Here is a 15,000-nt window from a genome sequence, read left to right as displayed (position 1 = left end):
GTCTTAAATCAGTTGACTTTTCACGTCTTCTTTCTGTCATGTCATGTGCTGAGGCTAACCTTGTGTCTAACCCCAGTCTCTGTCATGGTTAGTTAAAGGTGTCGAACACATCTCTCTCTCTCTTGTCTCTTATGTCACTGTTCATTTCTCTCACTTCTCACTCCTCTGGTCTATGTTAAGAATTGTTGTCAAAGCAATGTACAGTATATGCAGTATTACATAAAATAACAATATGTTTGAGCAAAAATAGTATTATGTACAGTCCCAGTGAAACGTTTAGACAAACCTACTAAATTTATTATTATTTTTTTTGTTCCTTTATTTTCTACATTGTAGAATAATAGTGAAGACATCAAAACTATGAAACAACACAATATGGAATCATGTAGTAACCCCAAAAAGTGTTAAACAAATCAAAATATATATTTTTTATATTTAAGGATTCTTCAATGTAGTCTTGTTGACAGCTTTGCATGCCTCTTGTCTATCACGCGTGTTCTTCAACAGGACAATGACCCAAAACACACCTCCAGGCTGTGTAAAGGGCTCAAATATATTTAGATTTGTTCAACACTTTTTTGGGTTACTACATGATTCCGTATGAGTTATTTCATAGTTTTAATGTATTCTCTATTATTCTAAAAATAGTTAAAAAAATAAGAAAAACCTTTGAATGAGTAGGTGTGTCCAAACTTTTGACTGGTGCTGTATATTAACAAAAACAATTATACATGGAAACATTTTTATTTTTTGTATATTTTATTTAACCTTTATTTAACTAGGCAAGTCCTTTTAGGGTTACCTGTCAATCAATCCGTCAGACTGAATGATTGACTGGCTGGCTAACCTGTCTCTCTCTCTGCATCTCTTTATCTCTTTATCTATCTATCTATCTATCTATCTCTCTTTCTCTGTCTGTCTGTCTGTCTGTCTGTCTGTCTGTCTGTCTGTCTGTCTGTTTGTCTCCAACCCTTCCCCTCTCTCTCTCTAGCTGACCTCCTGGTGAATACATTATGTCTCCCCTTCACGTTGGTCTATACTCTGCTCGGGGAGTGGAAGTTTGGCCAGCTGCTTTGTTTCCTGCTTCCCTATGCACAGGGATTGGCTGTCCACGTATCCACGGTGACGCTCAACGTCATAGCCCTCGATAGACACAGGTGAGACTTCATCAAGGTTCATTTATTAATTGCTTGATTAGTTTATTCATTCATTGACTGACTGAGTTATTGATTAACTGACTAACTGACTGATTGACTGGCTGACTGACTGATTGATTGACTGGCTGACTGACTGATTGGCTGGCTGACGTGTTATTTCTTACATTAGTACCTCAGGTCATCTTAGGTTTCATTACATACAGCCGAGAAGAACTACTGTATATAAGATCAGCGTCAACTCACCATCAGTACGACCAAGAATATGTTTTTCGCTACGCGGATCCTGTGTTCTGCCTTACAAACAGGACAACGGAATGGATCGATTGCAGCGACCCAAAAACGACTCCGAAAAAGAGGGAAACGTGGCGGTCTTCTGGTCAGGCTACGGAGACGGGCACATCGTGCCCCACTTCCTAGCATTCTTCTTGCCAATGTCCAGTCTCTTGACAACAAGGTTGATGAAATCCGAGCAAGGGTAGCATTCCAGAGGGACATCAGAGACTGTAACGTTCTGTGCTTCACGGAAACATGGCTCACTGGAGAGACGCTCTCGGATGCGGTGCAGCCAGCGGGTTTCTCAACACATCGCGCCGACAGAAACAAACACCTTTCTGGTAAGAAGAGGGGTGGGGGGTGTATGCCTTATGGCTAACGAGGCATGGTGCGATGAAAGAAACATACAGGAACTCAAATCCTTCTGTTCACCTGATTTAGAATTCCTCACAATCAAATGTAGACCGCATTATCTACCAAGAGAATTCTCTTCGATTATAATCACAGCCGTATATATCCCCCATCGACACATTGATGGCTCTGAACGAACTTTATTTAACTCTTTGCAAACTGGAAACCATTTATCCGGAGACTGCATTCATCGTTGTTGGGGATTTTAACAAGGCTAATCTGAAAACAAGACTCCCTAAATTTTATCAGCATATCGATTGCGCAACCAGGAGGAAAAACCTTGGATCACTGTTACTCTAACTTCCGCGACGCATATAAGGCCCTGCCCCGCCCCTTTCGGAAAAGCTGACCACGACTCCATTTTGCTGATACCTGCCTACAGACAAAAGCTAAAAAAAGAAGCTCCCACGCTGAGGTCTGTTCAACGCTGGTCCGACCAAGCTGACTCCACACTCCAAGACTGCTTCCATCACGTGGACTGGGACATGTTTCGTATTGCGTCAAATAACAACATTGACGAATACGCTGATTCGGTGTGCGAGTTCATTAGAACGTGCGTTGAAGATGTCGTTCCCATAGCAACGATTAAAACATTCCCTAACCAGAAACCTTGGATTGATGGCAGCATTCGCATGAAACTGAAAGCGCGAACCACTGCTTTCAATCAGGGCAAGGTGTCTGGTAACATGACTGAATACAAACAATGCAGCTATTCCCTCCGTAAGGCTATCAAACAAGCTAAGCGTCAGTACAGAGACAAAGTAGAATCCCAATTCAACGGCTCAGACACAAGAGGCATGTGGCAGGGTCTACAGTCAATCACGGACTACAGGAAGAAACCCAGCCCAGTCACGGACCAGGATGTCTTGCTCCCAGGCAGACTAAATACATTTTTGCCCGCTTTGAGGACAATACAGTGCCACTGACACGGCCTGCAACGGAAAATGCGGTCTCTCCTTCACTGCAGCCGAGGTGAGTAAAACATTTAAACGTGTTAACCCTCGCAAGGCTGCAGGCCCAGACGGCATCCCCAGCCGTGCCCTCAGAGCATGCGCAGACCAGCTGGCTGGTGTGTTTACGGACATATTCAATCAATCCCTATATCAGTCTGCTGTTCCCACATGCTTCAAGAGGGCCACCATTGTTCCTGTTCCCAAGAAAGCTAAGGTAACTGAGCTAAACGACTACCGCCCCCGTAGCATTCACTTCCGTCATTATGAAGTGCTTTGAGAGACTAGTCAAGGACCATATCACCTCCACCCTACCTGACACCCTAGACCCACTCCAATTTGCTTACCGCTCAAATAGGTCCACAGACGATGCAATCTCAACCACACTGCACACTGCCCTAACCCATCTGGACAAGAGGAATACCTATGTGAGAATGCTGTTCATCGACTACAGCTCGGCATTTAACACCATAGTACCCTCCAAACTCGTCATTAAGCTCGAGACCGCCTTGTGCAACTGGGTCCTGGACTTCCTGACGGGCCGCCCCCCAGGTGGTGAGGGTAGGAAACAACATCTCCTCCCCGCTGATCCTCAACACTGAGGCCCCACAAGGGTGCGTTCTGAGCCCTCTCCTGTACTCCCTGTTCACCCATGACTGCACGCCTCCAACTCAATCATCAAGTTTGCGGACGACACAACAGTGGTAGGCTTGATTACCAACAACGACGAGACGGCCTACAGGGGGAGGAGGTGAGGGCCCTCGAAGTGTGGTGTCAGGAAAATAACCTCACACTCAACGTCAACAAAAATAAGGAGATGATTGTGGACTTCAGGAAACAGCAGAGGGAACACCCCCTATCCACATCGATGGAACAGTAGTGGAGAGAGTAGCAAGTTTTAAGTTCCTCGGCATACACATCACAGACAAACTGAATTGGTCCACTCACACAGACAGCATCGTGAAGAAGGCGCAGCAGCGCCTCTTCAACCTCAGGAGGCTGAAGAAATTCGGCTTGTCACCAAAAGCACTCACAAACTTCTGCAGATGCACAATCGAGAGCATCCTGGCGGGCTGTATCACCGCCTGGTACGGCAACTGCTCCGCCCTCAACCGTAAGGCTCTCCAGAGGGTAGTGAGGTCTGCACAACGATCACCGGGGGCAAACTACCTGCCCTCCAGGACACCTACACCACCCGATGTTACAGGAAGGCCATAAAGATCATCAAGGACATCAACCACCCGAGCCACTGCCTGTTCACCCCGCTATCATCCAGAAAGCGAGGTCAATACAGGTGCATCAAAGCTGGGACCGAGAGACTGAAAAACAGCTTCTATCTCAAGGCCATCAGACTGTTAAACAGCCACCACTAACATTGAGTGGCTGCTGCCAACACACTGACACTGACTCAACTCCAGCCACTTTAATAATGGGAATTGAATGGGAAATGATGTAAATATATCACTAGCCACTTTAAACAATGCTACCTAATATAATGTTACTTACCCTACATTATTCATCTCATATGCAAACGTATATACTGTACTCTATATCATCGACTGCATCCTTATGTAATACATGTATCACTAGCCACTTTAACTATGCCACTTTGTTTACATACTCATCTCATATGTATATACTGTACTCGATACCATCTACTGTATCTTGCCTATGCTGCTCTGTACCATCACTCATTCATATATCCTTATGTACATATTCTTTATCCCCTTACACTGTGTATAAGACATTAGTTTAGGAATTGTTAGTTAGATTACTTGTTGGTTATTACTGCATTGTCGGAACTAGAAGCACAAGCATTTCGCTACACTCGCATTAACATCTGCTAACCATGTGTATGTGACAAATAAATTTGATTTGATTTTTGATTTGATTTGATTTTGATTTGCTGGCTGACTGATTGTCTGGCTGGCTGATTGACTGGCTGGGTGATGGATTGATTGATTGACTGGGTGATTGACTGGCTGGCTGACTGATTGGTTGATTGATTGATTGACAGGTGTATAGTGTACCACCTGGAGACCAGGATGAGAAAGGATGTGTGTTTCGGGGTGATTGCCGCCACATGGGTACTGAGTGCGGTGCTGGCCAGTCCACTAGCTATCTTCAGAGAGTATGGTACCTTCAATCTGGCTCCAGGACAGTTTATACAGGTAGGTCTCACTCACAAACACACACACACACACACACACACACACACACACACACACACCCTAACCCTCTCTCCTCTTCTCCAGGTGTGTACAGAGAAGTGGCCGGGCAGCTCGACAGACGGGACAGTCTATTCCATCTCCATGCTCCTCCTCCAGTACGTTCTCCCTCTAGCCGTCATCTCCTTTGCCTACGCTCGTATCTGGTCCAAGCTCCGTTCCCACATGTCCCCCGCAGGCCGCAATGACCGCCACCGCCGCCGACGCAAAACCACCAAGATGCTGGTGACCATGGTCGTGGTGTTCGCAGTCAGCTGGCTGCCGTTCCACGCTTTTCAATTGGCCACGGATATCGACAGCTCCGTCTTGGACATGAGGGATTTTTAGACTGCTGTACACGCTGTTCACGTGGTGGCCATGTGCTCAACGTTCGCCAACCCTTTGCTCTACGGGTGGATGAACAGCAACTATCGCACCGCGTTCACGACCGTGTTCCGCTGTGACCAGAGAATGGATAGTGTGCATCCGAGAAGGGAGGAAGAGATGGAGGAGGAGGAAGAGATGGAGGAGGAGGAAGAGATGGAGGAGGAGGAAGAGATGGAGGAGGGAAGGCAGGAGGTGAAGAAGAAGGATTGAAAGAGGGAGGAGGAGGAGGAGGAGGAGGAGGAGGAGGAGGAGGAGGAGGAGGAGGAGGAGGAGGAGGAGGAGGAGGAGGAGGAGGGACGAAGATGGACCTAGAGGCCCAGGGCGTTGTGACGAACCATCTCAATGCTACAGACCTCTGAAACAGAAGATAGAGAGTAGGAGAGAGAGAAGAAGATGAAGAGGGAGTGAAGGAGAAAGGAGTGAGAGATGGAGAGAGAGAAGAAGATGAAGAGGGAGTGAAGGAGAAAGGAGTGAGAGATGGAGAGAAGAAAGAAGATGAAGAGGGAGTGAAGGAGAAAGGAGTGAGAGATGGAGAGAGAGAAAGAAATAGATCGTAAGAGGGTAGGGAAGAGAAGAGAGAAAATCACTGAGATGGGAGAAAGGAAGGCTAGAGAGAATAATTGCATCTGTGAAAGAACACATAAGATGAGGGTGAGCGAGAGCGAGAGACAGAGATAGAGAGATTAAACCACTGCTTCCGGAACACATAAATGAAGAAGATATCAGAGATGGGATGAAGCAAAAAAATACAACAAAGATGACAGAGAAAAAAAAAAACAATGACAAAGGAGCTTAAATTCTAACCAGTTTAGTTTGTTCCTAAGTGGGGAACAGCAATGGGCTGGGACTGGCTGACTGGCTGGCTAGCTGGCTGGCTGGCTGACTGGCTGGCTGTGCACAGGTGAAATTTAGTCCCAAATGCCAGAATGTTTTTGGGTCGCAGCTGTACAGTTGTTTGAAAAGTTTGTTGTGTCCCAAATGGCACCTTATTCTCTGTCAGGGCCCTGGTCAAGAGTAGTGCACTATATAGAGGAATAGGGTGCCGTGTGTCTGTGTGTGTGTGTGTGTGTGTGTGTGTGTGTGTGTGTGTGTGTGTGTGTGTGTGTGTGTGTGTGTGTGTGTGTGTGTGTGTGTGTGTGTGTGTGTGTGTGTGTGTGTGTGTGTGTGTGTGTGTGTGTGTGTGTGTGTGTGTGTGTGTGTGTGTGTGTGTGTTTCGGCCGTCCCTCGATGTCTTGGCATTTCTATAAGTCAACGGGTGAGATGGTGAAAATGTGAAAGGTGAAGTGATGAGTCACAACGATAGAGAGTTCAGGAAAAAGAATGTGAGACACTGGTGTCATTAGGAAAGCATGACAAACCATAGCATGTTGGGGAAACTGTGGCGTGACGTAAGGGCGCCATTTTGAGCCAAGATGTATGAAATGGAGGCAAATCATGATGTAACGTTGATGGACCGACTGAAATCCATGATAATACATGAATATATAATGGATACATAATATCCTGGTATTGTTTTGCAAGAACGATGCATGGTCTTCAAATTTCTAATGTCATAGAATGTCATAAATTATCACAGAAAGAATGTCGACAGCTACATTTCCTAGTAGCTCCACATCAGTCTGTCTGCTGATAGAATGATGGAGAACAGTAGCTCCACATCAGAGTGTTGTCTGCTGATAGAATGATGGAGAACAGTAGCTCCACATCAGAGTGCTGTCTGCTGATAGAATGATGGAGAACAGTAGCTCCACATCAGTCTGTCTGCTGATAGAATGATGGAGAACAGTAGCTACACATCAGTGCTGTCTGCTGATAGAATGATGGAGAACAGTAGCTCCTCATCAGAGTGCTGTCTGCTGATAGAATGATGGAGAACAGTAGCTCCACGTCAGTCAGTGCTGTCTGCTGATAGAATGATGGAGAACAGTAGCTCCACATCAGAGTGCTGTCTGCTGATAGAATGATGGAGAACAGTAGCTCCCCATCAGAGTGCTGTCTGCTGATAGAATGATGGAGAACAGTAGCTCCTCATCAGAGTTCTGTCTGCTGATAGAATGATGGAGAACAGTAGCTCCTCATCAGAGTGCTGTCTGCTGATTGAATGATGGAGAACAGTAGCTCCCCATCAGAGTGCTGTCTGCTGATAGAATGATGGAGAACAGTAGCTCCACATCAGTCTGTCTGCTGATAGAATGATGGAGAACAGTAGCTCCACATCAGTCTGTCTGCTGATAGAATGATGGAGAACAGTAGCTCCACATCAGAGTGCTGTCTGCTGATAGAATGATGGAGAACAGTAGCTCCACATCAGAGTGCTGTCTGCTGATAGAATGATGGAGAACAGTAGCTCCACATCAGAGTGCTGTCTGCTGATAGAATGATGGAGAACAGTAGCTCCACATCAGAGTTCTGTCTGCTGATAGAATGATGGAGAACAGTAGCTGCACATCAGAGTGCTGTCTGCTGATAGAATGATGGAGAACAGTAGCTCCACATCAGAGTGCTGTCTGCTGATAGAATGATGGAGAACAGTAGCTCCACATCAGAGTGCTGTCTGCTGATAAAATGATGGAGAACAGTAGCTCCACATCAGTCTGTCTGCTGATAGGATGATGGAGAACAGTAGCTCCACACCAGAGTGCTGTCTGCTGATAGAATGATGGAGAACAGTAGCTCCACATCAGAGTGCTGTCTGCTGATAGAATGATGGAGAACAGTAGCTCCACGTCAGAGTGCTGTCTGCTGATAGAATGATGGAGAACAGTAGCTCCACATCAGTCTGTCTGCTGATAGAATGATGGAGAACAGTAGCTCCACATCAGTCTGTCTGCTGATAGAATGATGGAGAACAGTAGCTCCACATCAGAGTGCTGTCTGCTGATAGAATGATGGAGAACAGTAGCTCCACATCAGAGTGCTGTCTGCTGATAGAATGATGGAGAACAGTAGCTCCACATCAGTCTGTCTGCTGATAGGATGATGGAGAACAGTAGCTCCACATCAGAGTGCTGTCTGCTGATAGAATGATGGAGAACAGTAGCTCCACATCAGAGTTCTGTCTGCTGATAGAATGATGGAGAACAGTAGCTCCACGTCAGAGTGCTGTCTGCTGATAGAATGATGGAGAACAGTAGCTCCACGTCAGAGTTCTGTCTGCTGATAGAATGATGGAGAACAGTAGCTCCACATCAGAGTGCTGTCTGCTGATAGAATGATGGAGAACAGTAGCTCCACATCAGTCTGTCTGCTGATAGAATGATGGAGAACAGTAGCTCCACATCAGTCTGTCTGCTGATAGAATGATGGAGAACAGTAGCTCCACATCAGAGTGCTGTCTGCTGATAGAATGATGGAGAACAGTAGCTCCACATCAGAGTGCTGTCTGCTGATAGAATGATGGAGAACAGTAGCTCCTCATCAGAGTGCTGTCTGCTGATAGAATGATGGAGAACAGTAGCTCCACATCAGAGTGCTGTCTGCTGATAGAATGATGGAGAACAGTAGCTCCACATCGGTCAGTCTGCTGATAGGATGATGAAGAACAGTAGCTCCACATCAGAGTGCTGTCTGCTGATAGAATGATGGAGAACAGTAGCTCCACATCAGAGTTCTGTCTGCTGATAGAATGATGGAGAACAGTAGCTCCACGTCAGAGTGCTGTCTGCTGATAGAATGATGGAGAACAGTAGCTCCACATCAGAGTTCTGTCTGCTGATAGAATGATGGAGAACAGTAGCTCCACATCAGAGTTCTGTCTGCTGATAGAATGATGGAGAACAGTAGCTCCACATCAGAGTTCTGTCTGCTGATAGAATGATGGAGAACAGTAGCTCCACGTCAGAGTGCTGTCTGCTGATAGAATGATGGAGAACAGTAGCTCCACATCAGTCTGTCTGCTGATAGAATGATGGAGAACAGTAGCTCCACATCAGTCTGTCTGCTGATAGAATGATGGAGAACAGTAGCTCCATATCAGTCTGTCTGCTGATAGAATGATGGAGAACAGTAGCTCCACATCAGTCTGTCTGCTGATAGAATGATGGAGAACAGTAGCTCCATATCAGTCTGTCTGCTGATAGAATGATGGAGAACAGTAGCTCCACATCAGTCTGTCTGCTGATAGAATGATGGAGAACAGTAGCTCCACATCAGTCTGTCTGCTGATAGGATGATGGAGAACAGTAGCTCCACATCAGTCTGTCTGCTGATAGAATGATGGAGAACAGTAGCTCCACATCAGAGTGCTGTCTGCTGATAGAATGATGGAGAACAGTAGCTCCACATCAGAGTTCTGTCTGCTGATAGAATGATGGAGAACAGTAGCTCCACGTCAGAGTGCTGTCTGCTGATAGAATGATGGAGAACAGTAGCTCCACATCAGTCTGTCTGCTGATAGAATGATGGAGAACAGTAGCTCCACATCAGTCTGTCTGCTGATAGAATGATGGAGAACAGTAGCTCCACATCAGTCTGTCTGCTGATAGAATGATGGAGAACAGTAGCTCAGCGTCAGTCAGAGTGCTGTCTGCTGATAGAATGATGGAGAACAGTAGCTCCACATCAGAGTGCTGTCTGCTGATAGAATGATGGAGAACAGTAGCTCCACACCAGTCTGTCTGCTGATAGGCTAATGGAGAACAGTAGCTCCTCATCAGAGTGCTGTCTGCTGATAGAATGATGGAGAACAGTAGCTCCACATCAGTCTGTCTGCTGATAGAATGATGGAGAACAGTAGCTCCTCATCAGAGTGCTGTCTGCTGATAGAATGATGGAGAACAGTAGCTCCACATCAGTCTGTCTGCTGATAGAATGATGGAGAACAGTAGCTCCACATCAGAGTGCTGTCTGCTGATAGAATGATGGAGAACAGTAGCTCCACATCAGAGTGCTGTCTGCTGATAGGATGATGGAGAACAGTAGCTCCACATCAGTCTGTCTGCTGATTGGATGATGGAGAACAGTAGCTCCATAATGCCCGCTCGTGAATTCTCATCCGAGTGGAGAAGTGCAACTGAAGCACAAAATTAGTCTGATGTCGAGAAGAAATTCGAATAAGAAGCATTTTACATTTTTGCGTTTACAAAACACAGCAAGATATTTCTTACAGGACAATCATTTGAAAGTAAAACTTTATTTTATCAAAATGTTGTTTTTTCTTGGTAGAAAATGCCTTCTCGAACATGTGAACTTTCATGTGCCTTAATAACAAACTTGTATGCCATCTGTACATACAAATACAATAGTTAAATTACTTGAGCGAGTTGGTTTAGCCGTGGAAAAAGTAAGGAACCTTGCCACTAGCCATGATTGGCTGAGATAATGGGTGGGCTGGACATGCCGAGAGATGAGCTCGGATTGGTCTGCCTTGTAGCAGGTTTTTGTCTATAAGATGAGCTGGTCAGTATGGTCAGTAACGCAGCTTTTTTGAAAGATATCACGCTGTAGAACTGCAAAAGTGTTGCTCTCTACTTTCTGTAGAACAGAGTTTTGAAATCAGTAGAATTAGAGTATGATCGCTAAGGAGATGGAGAACGTTCTGGCGTTTGATTGTAAATCTGCAGAGGAGTTGAAAAGAGAACACACTGAAGGTTGTTGTATAAAACACCTGTCTTCGGATTACATCTTCAAACTAAGGGCAACCGTGACAGAGAGGAGGAACGTCCATTCATGTATACGGGTAAAATAATCTAGCTAGCTACATTTTCAGATATTACACGTTTCAAATTTAGTCAGAAATTCGTTTTCATTTCAAGTTAAAGCGTACTGTTAGCTAACGATCTGTGTTGTTATAGTATCTCAGATGAATTTGCATTGCTAGTTATAGCCTAATGTTAGCTAGATAACATTGAACCTGGTTGGTTAGCTACCTGCAGATTCATGCAGGGTAGTAACGTTATGGGTTGGGATTTTGGTTCGTTGTTTAGCTAGCTACGTGTCTAAACAAAAGACTCCATTATGCAAGTAACCATTTCAATAGAATGTTCATGATGTTACTGTGACAACTGTCGATAGATGTAGCTGGTGAATTCACTCTGGCTATCTACTCCAATTTCAGAGCACTCTCGTCTCAGTGTGCCAGAGCGCAGAATAACTGACGCATTTACGAAAGCTCAACACCCGTTGAATATGGCCGGTGTCAGTAAACGTTGGACAAAAAAAAAGCGTAACTAAATAGTTGCCAGTAGCAACAGTCACCAACGCCATAAATAACATACACAGCCTAACCAGCTCTGCCAGGGTGTGTAAAATGGTCAGAGTGGGGGTGTTCTCTCATTTGTGTCTGGAAGTAGCTTGCAAGCTAGCCATGTTTAGCCAGTTAGCTTGGGTGTTTGACTGTCGTTGTGAGGTCAGAACGCTCAGATCAAGCCTACTCCTCCAACAGAACGCTGTCTGAATTTACGAACGGACACTCTGACGTCACTTTAAGTTTCCAAACGCCCAGAGCGCACTCTGGCAGGCCATATTGAATTTACGAAGTACACCCGTAATATAAACCAGCCTTTAGTCTTGAAGGCTTTGATTGTTTAGTACATGGCATCAGCTGTGAATCCTTAAAGAGATGGGTGGGGCTTAAGGCTTAAGAGGGTGTGAACGATGCTGAATGGGTGGGGATAAAGCTTAAGAGGGTGTGAACAATGCTGAATGGGAGAGTGAATAGCTCTCCAGTAGGTCTACCAAAACATTCAAGGACCATTTTTCTCAAAGGTGTGGTTACAAGTTTATTAAAGCAGCATTACTTTCCCATTGTTCCTCAACTGTAGTAGATATACCATTTTCTAGCTCAACATTTCAAATTTTGCTACTGTACATATGATCGAATCGAGCCGGTCGGTCACACATTGTGTAAGCTTCCTGCCTTGTTTGAGAAGTCAAAGCCACTTTGAATGAGTTAGCTGTTCAGCTGCCACTGCTATCTATCTTTTGCTTCTCTGTTCTCACCCTGTCTGTCCTCCCCATCTTCTCAGAGCAGGCAGGCCTGTTGCCCTAACGACTCCAGACTCCACACAGACACAGCGTGTACACATGCTGCTCCAGAGCCACTACTGTTCTTCCCTCAGACAAGCGTGTGTCAACACGTCATTCATTTGCACAATGTCTCTCGTTCACATTCACTTGTAAATATCCAAACTCACCAAAAAATGACCTTTGATAGCTCCTATCTATATATGTATAACTTCATGAGTTGGATTACAATTTGTTTATTTTCGTTTTGCGCTGGTTAGTATGTTTAGCTAGCAACCTCCCTGGAAATGTACTATTACTTGTGCTAGTTTTGTTAGCATTCTGGCATTTTTGTGATTTTTTTTGGTGCCCCTTTGTGTACTAAGCTGGTAATACTGTAAATCGGGATGAGAGAAGGACAGTATGAAGAAAACCTGGATACTGCCCAAACCTAATGCATACATAATGTAGGTACCGGTATGAGATGTACAACAACTACGGTTTGATCTCTTTTGAGAGAGAGAGAGAGAGAGAGAGAGACAGAGACAGAGACAGAGACTATTTCAAAGTAAGAGCTTGATAATAAAGTGCTTTTGTTCCAGAAAGAAAAGGGGCGGTGGAAGAGAAATAGAGTAAAGTGCCATGGCAACAGGGGCTTCAACAGAATGTTTGCGTTATCTGTCTTCTGACGAAAGGAGTAATCAGGAAATGGCTGACTCCTCTCTGTAACACTGCATGATATCAAATGACAGACAGAAAGTTGTGTTTCACTTCAGTGAGGTGGAAGAGATAGAGGGGGGAGAGAAGGACAGAAAAAAATAAGGTTATTAAAGAGAGTTAAAGTTGGATAAACTCTCTCCATGAGACAGCGGAACATAAAACAAATACTTGGTGATGTCTCAGAAAAGGAGATTCAAATATTACCACCGTTCCAGAGTGAAAGAGAAAGATACAGAGAGATAGCAACTGTATAGAGAGAGAGATACAGAGAGATAGCAACTGTATATAGAGAGATACAGAGAGATAGCAACTGTATATATAGAGAGAGAGATACAGAGATAGAAACTGTATATAGAGAGAGAGAGATACAGAGAGATAGCAACTGTATAGAGACAGATACAGAGATATAGATATATATATAGAGAGATACAGAGATATAGATATGTAGAGAGAGATACAGAGATGTAGATATATAGAGATACAGAGATATAGATATATATAGAGAGAGATACAGAAAGAGAGCAACTGTATAGAGACAGATACAGAGATATAGATATATATAGAGAGAGATACAGAGATATAGATATAGAGAGATAGAGATACAGATATATATATATATATATATATATATATATATATATAGAGAGAGAGAGAGATACATAGATATAGATATATAGAGAGAGAGATACAGAGATATAGATATATATAGAGAGATACAGAGATGTAGATATATAGAGAGAGAGATACAGAGATATAGATATATATATAGAGAGAGAGATACAGAGATATAGATATATACAGAGAGAGATACAGAGATATAGAGAGAGATACAGAGATATATATATATATAAGAGAGAGATACATAGATATAGATATATAGTGAGAGAGATACAGAGATATAGATATATAGAGAGAGATACAGAGATATACAGAGAGAGATACAGGATATAGATATATATATAGAGAGATACAGAGATATAGATATATATATAGAGAGATACAGAGATATAGATATAGTGAGAGATACAGAGAGAGATGGAGAGAAGAAGAGGGATAGAAAGAGAGAGAAATATAGACAGGAATAGAGAGACAGAGTTACAGGGATAGAGAAAGAGAGAGAGAGATAAGGAGAGAGAGAGAGAGGGGAGAGAGAGAGGAGAGAGAGAGAGAAAGGAGAGAGAGAGAGAGAGAGAGAGAGAGAGAGGGGGAGAGAGATAGAGAAAGAGAAGGAGAGAGAGAGAGAGGGGGAGAGAGAGAAAGAGACAGAGAAGGAGAGAGAGAGAGATAGAGAAAGAGACAGAGAAGGAGAGAGAGAGAGAGAGAGAGAGAGAGAGAGGGGAGAGAGAGAGAGAGATAGAGGGAAAGGAGAGAGAGAGAGAGGGGGAGAGAGAGAGAGAGAAGGAGAGAGAGAGAGAGAGGGGGGGAGAGAAAGAGATAGAGAAGGAGAGAGGGAGAGAGAGAGCGAGGGGAGAGAGGGAGAAAGAGATAGAGGAGGAGAGAGAAAGAGAGAGAGAGAGAGGGGAGAGAGAGAAAGAGTCAGAGAAGGAGAGAGAGAGAGAGAGAGAAAGAGACAGAGAAAGAGACAGAGACAGAGATACAGGGATAGAGAAAGAGACAGAGAAGGAGAGAGAGAGAGAAAGAGACAGAGAAGGAGAGAGAGAAAGAGACAGAGACAGAGATACAGGAATAGAGATAGAGACAGAGAAGGAGAGAGAGAAAGAGACAGAGACAGAGATACAGGGATAGAGAAAGAGACAGAGAAGGAGAGAGAGAGAAAGAGACAGAGAAGGAGAGAGAGAGAAAGAGAGAGAGAGGAGAGAGAAATGTAGACAGGAATAGAGAGACAGAGATACAGGGATAGAGAAATAGACAGAGAAGGAGAGAGAGAGATAGAGAAAGAGACAGAGAAGGAGAGAGAGAGGAGAGAGAGAGAGAGAAAGAGACAGAGAAGGA

General features: G+C 44.3%; 1 pseudogene; it reads left to right on the top strand.

Annotated features, from left to right (window-relative positions):
• The window catches only part of LOC135538457 (neuropeptide Y receptor type 2-like), a 9,814-nt pseudogene extending 4,285 nt beyond the window's left edge, over positions 1 to 5,529 (top strand).
• The last annotated feature ends 9,471 nt before the right edge of the window (positions 5,530 to 15,000 follow it).

The sequence above is a fragment of the Oncorhynchus masou genome, unplaced genomic scaffold (genome assembly GCF_036934945.1).
Source record: "Oncorhynchus masou masou isolate Uvic2021 unplaced genomic scaffold, UVic_Omas_1.1 unplaced_scaffold_967, whole genome shotgun sequence".
Taxonomy (NCBI): domain Eukaryota; kingdom Metazoa; phylum Chordata; class Actinopteri; order Salmoniformes; family Salmonidae; genus Oncorhynchus; species Oncorhynchus masou.
The sequence above is the reverse complement of the archived record's forward strand: the minus strand, read 5'-3'. Positions and strand labels throughout refer to the sequence as shown.